The 7,926-nt window shown below is 48.9% G+C and overlaps 1 pseudogene; it reads right to left on the bottom strand.

Moving 5' to 3' along the window:
* Positions 1-4,074: 4,074 nt before the first annotated feature.
* On the bottom strand, positions 4,075-4,280 carry LOC142280252 (U2 spliceosomal RNA; annotated as a pseudogene).
* Between the last annotated feature and the right edge of the window lie 3,646 nt (positions 4,281-7,926).

The following is a 7,926-nucleotide window of genomic DNA, read 5'->3' as shown; positions in this document are numbered from 1 at the left end:
TTCCCTTTTGCTTCGGACAGTGGAGCAGGTTGCTCGCCGGTTTGGCGTTCCGTTGGCGCCGGAGAAGACGGAGGGTCCGGTTACGGTTTTGAAATTCCTGGGTATCGAGCTGGATACGGTTGCCATGGAGTGCCGCTTGCCGGAGGACAAGCTGGTGGATTTGAGGCGTTGTGTTCAAGGGGCCATTGAGGCCAAGAAGATTCGTTTACGGGACTTGCAGTCCCTGTTGGGGAAGTTGAATTTTGCGTGTAGAATATTGCCGATGGGGAGAGTTTTTTCCCGTCGCTTGGCTCAAGCCACCACCGGTGTGTTGCACCCTTTGCATTTTGTGCGTTTGAAGGTGGAGCATAAGGCGGACCTGAGAGTGTGGTCCCGTTTTTTGCAGCTGTACAATGGACGGTCATTGTGGCTTCGTGAGGTGGTGTCAAATGAGGAGTTGGTGCTGTATACGGACGCGGCGGGATCCAGTGGATTTGGCGCATATTTTGGGGGGAGATGGTGTGTCGGCAGGTGGCCTGATTCGTGGCGGGTTTGCGGTCTGACTAGGAATTTGGCCCTGTTGGAACTTTTCCCTATTGTCGTGGCCTTAGAGGTTTGGGGACAGGATTTGAAAGACAGGAAGGTGCGTTTCATGTGTGACAACCTGGGGGTGGTTCAGTGTGTTAACAAGCTGACAGCTGATTCCCCCCCGGTAGTGGACCTCTTGCGTCACTTGGTGCTGAAATGTCTGGAGTTGAACTTGTGGGTCTGCGCTGTACATGTGCCGGGGGTGCTGAATTCTGTGGCTGATGCTTTATCTCGCTTCCAGTGGGACCGCTTTCGAATGCTGGCGCCGGACGCGGAGCAGCAGGAGACCGTATGGCCCGTCTGGTTGTGGGACCTGGTTTGCAGCCGGCCTGGGAATTGATCCGACATTCGGTGGCACCCAGTACGTGGCGCAGCTATAATTCAGCGTGGGACCGTTGGCTCGAGTTGGTTGATGAGGTGGGAGGTCATGTATCTGAAGGTGACAGAGTTTATTTAGTTTTGTTTATGTTGGGCAGGGCTAAGGAAGAAGGCCTTTCGTGGTCGGCCGTGGCGGGCAGGTTAGCGGGCATTTCCTTCTTTTTCAAGTTATTGGGCTGGAAGGACGTTACGAAGGATTTCTGGGTGCGCCAGGTGATGAAGGGTTACCGGAGGGCGGGGGCGCGCCGTGACCTTCGGCGCCCGGTATCTTTTGAGCTGCTGGGCAAGCTGTTGTCGGTGTTGCCTCGGGTGTGCTGTTCGGAGTATGAATGCCAGTTGTTCGGGACCGCTTTTGTTTTGGCCTTCTTTGGGGCGTTTAGAATTAGTGAACTGGTGAGCAGAAACACGAGGAGTCACGGAGGTTTGTTGCTGGAGGACGTGGAATGCGGTATGGATGTGGTGCGGTGTTGCTTGAGACGGTCAAAGACGGACCAGCTGGGTAGAGGTCGGATGGTGGAACTATGGGGTGTACCTGGTTTAGCGGAGTGCCCTGTCAGATGGCTGTCGGCGTTTTTAGAGGTGAGGGGAGCTCGCCCGGGGTCCCTTTTGTCCCACCAGGACGGGTCAGCCTTGTCGAGTTACCAATTTGTCTGCATCTTTCGGAGGTGCCTGCAGTGTTGCGGTCTCAACGAGGCTGAGTTCGCGTCGCACTCCTTTCGGATTGGGGCTGCGACTCAGGCGGCTCGTTGGGGTCTGGGCGCGCAGGCTCTCCGTAAGATTGGACGATGGGACTCGGCCAGGTTTCGATCTTACGTCCGGCCGAACTTGTTGTGAGCTATGGGTGGGGAGGGGGGGGGGGGGTCGGGGGCTGTATTGGTTTGGTAATCATTACCCATTTTCTTCCTTGTGCCCCCCCCCCCCCCCTCCCCCTCTCCCCTGTTGTAATGTCACCTTTTGTTTTGTAGGTTTCCCATTGTTGGTGTGGGTGCTCGGCCACTCATACGTGTATTGGGGGGCGTTCCGTGCGGGAATACGACCGGACGGCCGCCAGTTGGGGGTTCCCAGAGAAAAGGCTACTGTGCGATGGATCGGGGTCAGGGGCATGCTGTGGAGTGAGGTGTTGCCTACCTGGCGCCACCATTCGCAGCTGGACAGAGCACCGGACGTGGTAGTACTACACGCGGGTGGGAATGACCTGGGTCTCCGGGCTTCCAGGGACCTGATACAAGACATAAAATGTGACTGCCTGCGGCTCCTGTCTTCCCACCCGGGTCTAGTAATTGTCTGGTCGGATATGGTTGCGCGGCTGACATGGTGGCACGCCAGGTCGGTGGAGGCAGTAAACAGGGCGCGAAGTAAAGTGAATCGGGAGATTGGGCGGTTCATTTCCCGGGTTGGGGGTGTCTCTGTTCGGCACCCGGAGTTGGAAGCGGCGTCCGCCGACTTGTTGCGCCGGGACGGGGTCCATTTAAATTCGGTGGGAAATGATATTTGGGCCTTAGGGCTGATGGAGGGGCTTGAGAAGGCTTTGTTGGTGTGGGAGGACTCGCGCGCACAAGGGGTCATGCGAGCTCGCGGTGGCGGAAAGGAGGGGGGTGTCTGAAGGTGGGGGTTTGCACAGAGGAGAGGACGGAACCCAGTGCCGGAGCGGGTTACCTCTAGCGGTGCAATGGTTTGGTAAACGGGTCCTTGCTGGGTTGAGTCTCAGCGGGACGTAGTGGGGGCAACATCTGGCTTGGGCTCTCGAGTCGGTGTGTTGCGGCTGAGGGTCAGGAGACAGGCTGATGTTGCAAAGAACATTTTGGTTAACCTTCAGGTACCCCCCCCTTCCTTTTCGGGTTCTTCAATGAAGAGTTGTATTGTTACATGGCTGATGTTTATGTTATGAATAAATGGGGCTGCTGTGGCCTTTATATTCCAACGTCACACAGTGTTTGTGTTTATTTTAGATAAGAACCCTAGGGGGTAGGGTGTTGTTGGGGAAGGTCACAGGCCTTCAGTCAGACATTCCGGAGTCAAGGAAGAGCCCGGACTGCTGACCCGAAGGGGCTTAAGGGAGGGCTACATGACTAGGAGGGATGCCAGGCCATAGGGTTAATAAGGGGTTAATGGAGAAAGTCAGTTTGGGCGCGAAATTTGGGGGTGGTGCTAAGGGGCAGTTAGGATCAGGGGTCAGTGTGATTGGTCAGGGGGTGGTGGCTATAGGGGGTCGTATATAGGGCAGGTCAGAGGGGGGTGGGCCATTCCTACCTGGACGTGACTGGAATCGTTCCCGCCCGCCCGCCCTAATTGTGGATTCGACATCGATGAAGAAAAGAAGGAAGATCGTATTTGTCGCAGCGGCGGAAAGGAGGGGGGTGTCTGAAGGTGGGGGTTTGCACAGAGGAGAGGACGGAACCCAGTGCCGGAGCGGGTTACCTCTAGCGGTGCAATGGTTTGGTAAACGGGTCCTTGCTGGGTTGAGTCTCAGCGGGACGTAGTGGGGGCAACATCTGGCTTGGGCTCTCGAGTCGGTGTGTTGCGGCTGAGGGTCAGGAGACAGGCTGATGTTGCAAAGAACATTTTGGTTAACCTTCAGGTACCCCCCCCTTCCTTTTCGGGTTCTTCAATGAAGAGTTGTATTGTTACATGGCTGATGTTTATGTTATGAATAAATGGGGCTGCTGTGGCCTTTATATTCCAACGTCACACAGTGTTTGTGTTTATTTTAGATAAGAACCCTAGGGGGTAGGGTGTTGTTGGGGAAGGTCACAGGCCTTCAGTCAGACATTCCGGAGTCATGGATTCTCTCATCCCAGCCCAGTAAAACTACATATTTTACACAGTCATAAGCAGCCAAAAGGGATCTATTCTATTCAATTGCAAATGATCTAGATAAGACTGAGAATAAGATACTGCACGGGACATAGCAGAGTTGGTCAAGTTGAGTGGAGATGAGTTTGCTATTTGGCACAGCTTTTTGCATCAATAAAGCAAGTAAAAGGTGTGAAAGATAAAAAAAAGGGTGAAAGTGTGAAAAGTGAATTGGCCAAATTGAGGTGCATATAAAGTTTTTGCTTTCTTTCAATTCACTAATGGGGCTCATTTGAATCAGGTGAATTGAGTTCTGCTTTTGGAAACTGGGTTAAGAAGGGGTGCACCGGTCCTGGAGGTACTGCAATACCAGGTCAATGCGTGCAGTGGACAGAGCAAGATTTTTTCCATCTCCTTGTTCTAAAAATCCATTTAATATATGGTCCCCAGAGAGGGGACGTATCAGATATTAAACTGATAAGAACAGATTTAATTTTTTTTTTTTCTGTTTATCAGTAGGACTTCAAAATAACAAAGGTGATCGCCTCCCGTTGCCTGGGAACCGTCCAGGCACAAGAGGGCTATGTGTCACCAGAAGGCGCACACACTTCCTCAAGGCCGGCAGACGTGCAATCCCAGGCACCTTCCAGTACCGACCAAGGTAGCGTCCTCCGAAACTACACTTGATCTTAGCCAAAAGGCCGAGAAGCTATAACCCGAATTGGTTACGGCCTTGAGTGGCACCCTGGCCTATACCGGACACATCTTAGGGAGAGGGAGACAAACCCACGCCTACAGAAGACATTTTGTCACCCAAGCCAACCCTTGAAAAGGCTGTTTTGCAGAGCAAAAACAAGAAGAATGGTGCTTTTTGCAGCCGCCGCCCACTGCAATGAATCTGAATAACTCCTCCTTTTGGACACAAGCACCTCCCCTCCCCCTTGCAGTCTTTCCAATTCATGATACAAAAAGACGGACGGACAGGACAGGACAGGACAGGCTGCCTGACTTTCCGTCACTGCCACCCTTTGCCATCCTTGCCCGTAGAAAGCCCTTTCATCATCCCCAAACCCTAATCTTTTCCCTTCCCTTCCCAGATGCGTCTCACTCCCTTTCATTAGGAAGTGAGCGCAGCCTTTTCTCCGTTCTGCACATGCGCGACGTTAAACACAAATGCGCAGGCGTGCGTTCCATTACCCTCACTGCATTCCACTCCCATACAGGAAGTGGGCGCAGCTATTACTACGGTCGCACATAAAAGAACCCACGGCCACCACTGCACGTAGCTGACTCCACCACAGGACACCCACTTCTACACCAACGCAGGTAAGACAGGATCGGCACCTCTATGCTCCCGTTACAATCAGGCTCAGTCACCATGTGATAACGCTCTCAACTCTTTAGTTGCAGGCTCCCCTTGCTTCACCTCCACTGGCTGTGCTGCCATTTCCTCTCCCACCTGGAAGGTATACTTTATTCCACTATTTTCCTGTTTCTCTCTTCCCCCTTTTCCCATAACCTACTTTTATCTGCATTTGTGGGGTATCTATATGCTATTTACATCATAGTTTTATTCATTAATATGGAAGGGAAGAGTGCCCATGAGAGTGTTGAACTGCGGAGAGCAAGAGATTAAGCTGCTCCGATTTGCCACCATTGATAAGCTGTTCTCAGTAGATACACATGCTATCCAAACAGCAGCATCCACCATTGCTTCAGCCCACCCATTCAGTGACAGCTCACCAAGTCAGCCAGAGGAGTGGTGTAAGGAATTACACGTAGGCACTGACTCCACACCTTCACATCACAAGAAGGGGGTCTACAGGCTAGTGCAAGAATACGAGCAAGTCTTCAGCAAACATCCGCTAGACTTTTGAAGAATAAAAGGGGTCAAACACTACATCCCCACAAGTGCACACCCACCCATCAAAGAGAGATATAAGCCAAAACTACCTGCACATTACCAGTGTACCAAGGACATGTTGAGCAACATGAAGGAGGCTGGGGTTATCCGTGACAGTTGTAGCCTCTGGGCAGCTCCGTTGGTCCTGTTAAAGAAGAAGGACAGCACCACTCCCCTGTATTGAGGAATAGCTAGCTGCATTGAGAACTGCAAATTATTTTTCTACCCTTGATCTCACTAGTCGCTATTGGCAAGTGTCCGTTGCTGAGGCAGACCGGGAGAAGACCGCCTTTGCCACCCCGATGGGTCTCTGCGAGTTCAAAAGCATGCCCTTCGAGCTGTGCAATTTGCCAGGAACCTTCCAGAGGCTGATGGAATGCTGCTTGGGACACCGAAACTTTGAAACGGTACTGCTATACCTTTATGATGTTATTGTTTATTCTAAAGCAAACAAGATTTTAGGGTGTATAAAAAGGGAGATTAGATCCGGTGATCCCAACGTATTGTTACCCCTCTATAAATCACTTGTAAGGCCACATCTGGAATATGGGGTAAAGTCCTGAGCAGGTTGATAACCATTGGTTTGAGCATGGTAGGGTGTAGTGCGCATCTTCCTGCATCGGTAAAAGCTGCAGAAGTCCTTGAAGATTTCCGCTTCAAAGGCTGTGCCTTGATCTGTGAGGACTCTCTCTGAGTAGCCATGAGGTCTGCATAAGTGTGCTTGGAAGACCTTCGCTGCAGTATGGGCCATTAGATCTTTGACTTGTACCACAACCATAAATCTCGAGTAGTTGTCTACCATCGTAAGTGCATACGTGAGCTCGCCTCGATATTCTGCAACAAAACTCCCTTTTTCGATTTCAGTTTCAGCAAACACTCCTCTTCCTGTAGAAAATATTTATCATTACCTAAGACAGTCATTCTAATGCATGACAATATTAAGGCAATTTAGTTAAAACTTGTTTTAACTCACCTTTAAGGGGATTGATGTATTTCATGGTCAATCCAGGTTTGTCAGTGATGGCACTGACATAATGTATGGCGTCTTTTTCGGGCGTTATCCTTTGCCTTTTCATTGTGAAAATCCAGTTGCCTATATCAAAGCAAATTCTACTACTTGTAAAGTATTCAAACGCACAAAAATCTGTTATAGATATACAGATTTTCAGAAAAGCTCAAGAGAGTCAGAAATAAAAAATACTTTTTCTTTATTTAGATATTTTCACTATTAAAATTACATATATACAAAACTCCACTGTATAGTACCCATGGACTGGTCAAAACAGGTCAGAAAAATCATAAGCCCGCATTAACAAATGGATTAAGAATTCATAATGCCCTATACTTGAAATAAACATATATAAGGCTCTAATGAAAATTCAAACTTCTTTTTTCCAAATGCAGGGTTATTCAGTAAACAGTAGACATAGTTACATCATGTGGTAAGTGATACTAAAGTGCACATACCATTATAACATTATCCTATACTACTCTGGGATTCACAATCTATTTAATACACTCCCAAGTTATTGTGGATAGGAACCGGGTTGTAATACTATTGGGGTTGCACCATAATATGCCACCCAGCTTTCAATGAGAGCAGTAAACCCACTGAACCACCACAGAGATAACTAATGTCCGTTACCTGTTAGGGAGACCTGAATTCCACGTCCTGCGACCCCAACACGTGTTGGGGTCACAGGACGTGGAATTCAGGTCTCCCTAACAGGTAACGGACATTAGTTATCTCTGTGGTGGTTCAGTGGGTTTACTGCTCTCATTGAAAGCTGGGTGGCATATTATGGTGCAACCCCAATAGTATTACAACCCGGTTCCTATCCACAATAACTTGGGAGTGTATTAAATAGATTGTGAATCCCAGAGTAGTATAGGATAATGTTATAATGGTATGTGCACTTTAGTATCACTTACCACATGATGTAACTATGTCTACTGTTTACTGAATAACCCTGCATTTGGAAAAAAGAAGTTTGAATTTTCATTAGAGCCTTATATATGTTTATTTCAAGTATAGGGCATTATGAATTCTTAATCCATTTGTTAATGCGGGCTTATGATTTTTCTGACCTGTTTTGACCAGTCCATAGGTACTATACAGTGGAGTTTTGTATATATGTAATTTTAATAGTGAAAATATCTAAATAAAGAAAAAGTATTTTTTATTTCTGACTCTCTTGAGCTTTTCTGAAAATCTGTATATCTATAACAGATTTTTGTGCGTTTGAATTTGTAATTGAAGCTTTACCACAGTGGTGGTGGGAGTA

Source organism: Anomaloglossus baeobatrachus, unplaced genomic scaffold (assembly GCF_048569485.1).
Source record: "Anomaloglossus baeobatrachus isolate aAnoBae1 unplaced genomic scaffold, aAnoBae1.hap1 Scaffold_45, whole genome shotgun sequence".
Taxonomy (NCBI): Eukaryota; Metazoa; Chordata; class Amphibia; order Anura; family Aromobatidae; genus Anomaloglossus; species Anomaloglossus baeobatrachus.
This window is presented reverse-complemented; position numbering and strand designations above follow the sequence as displayed.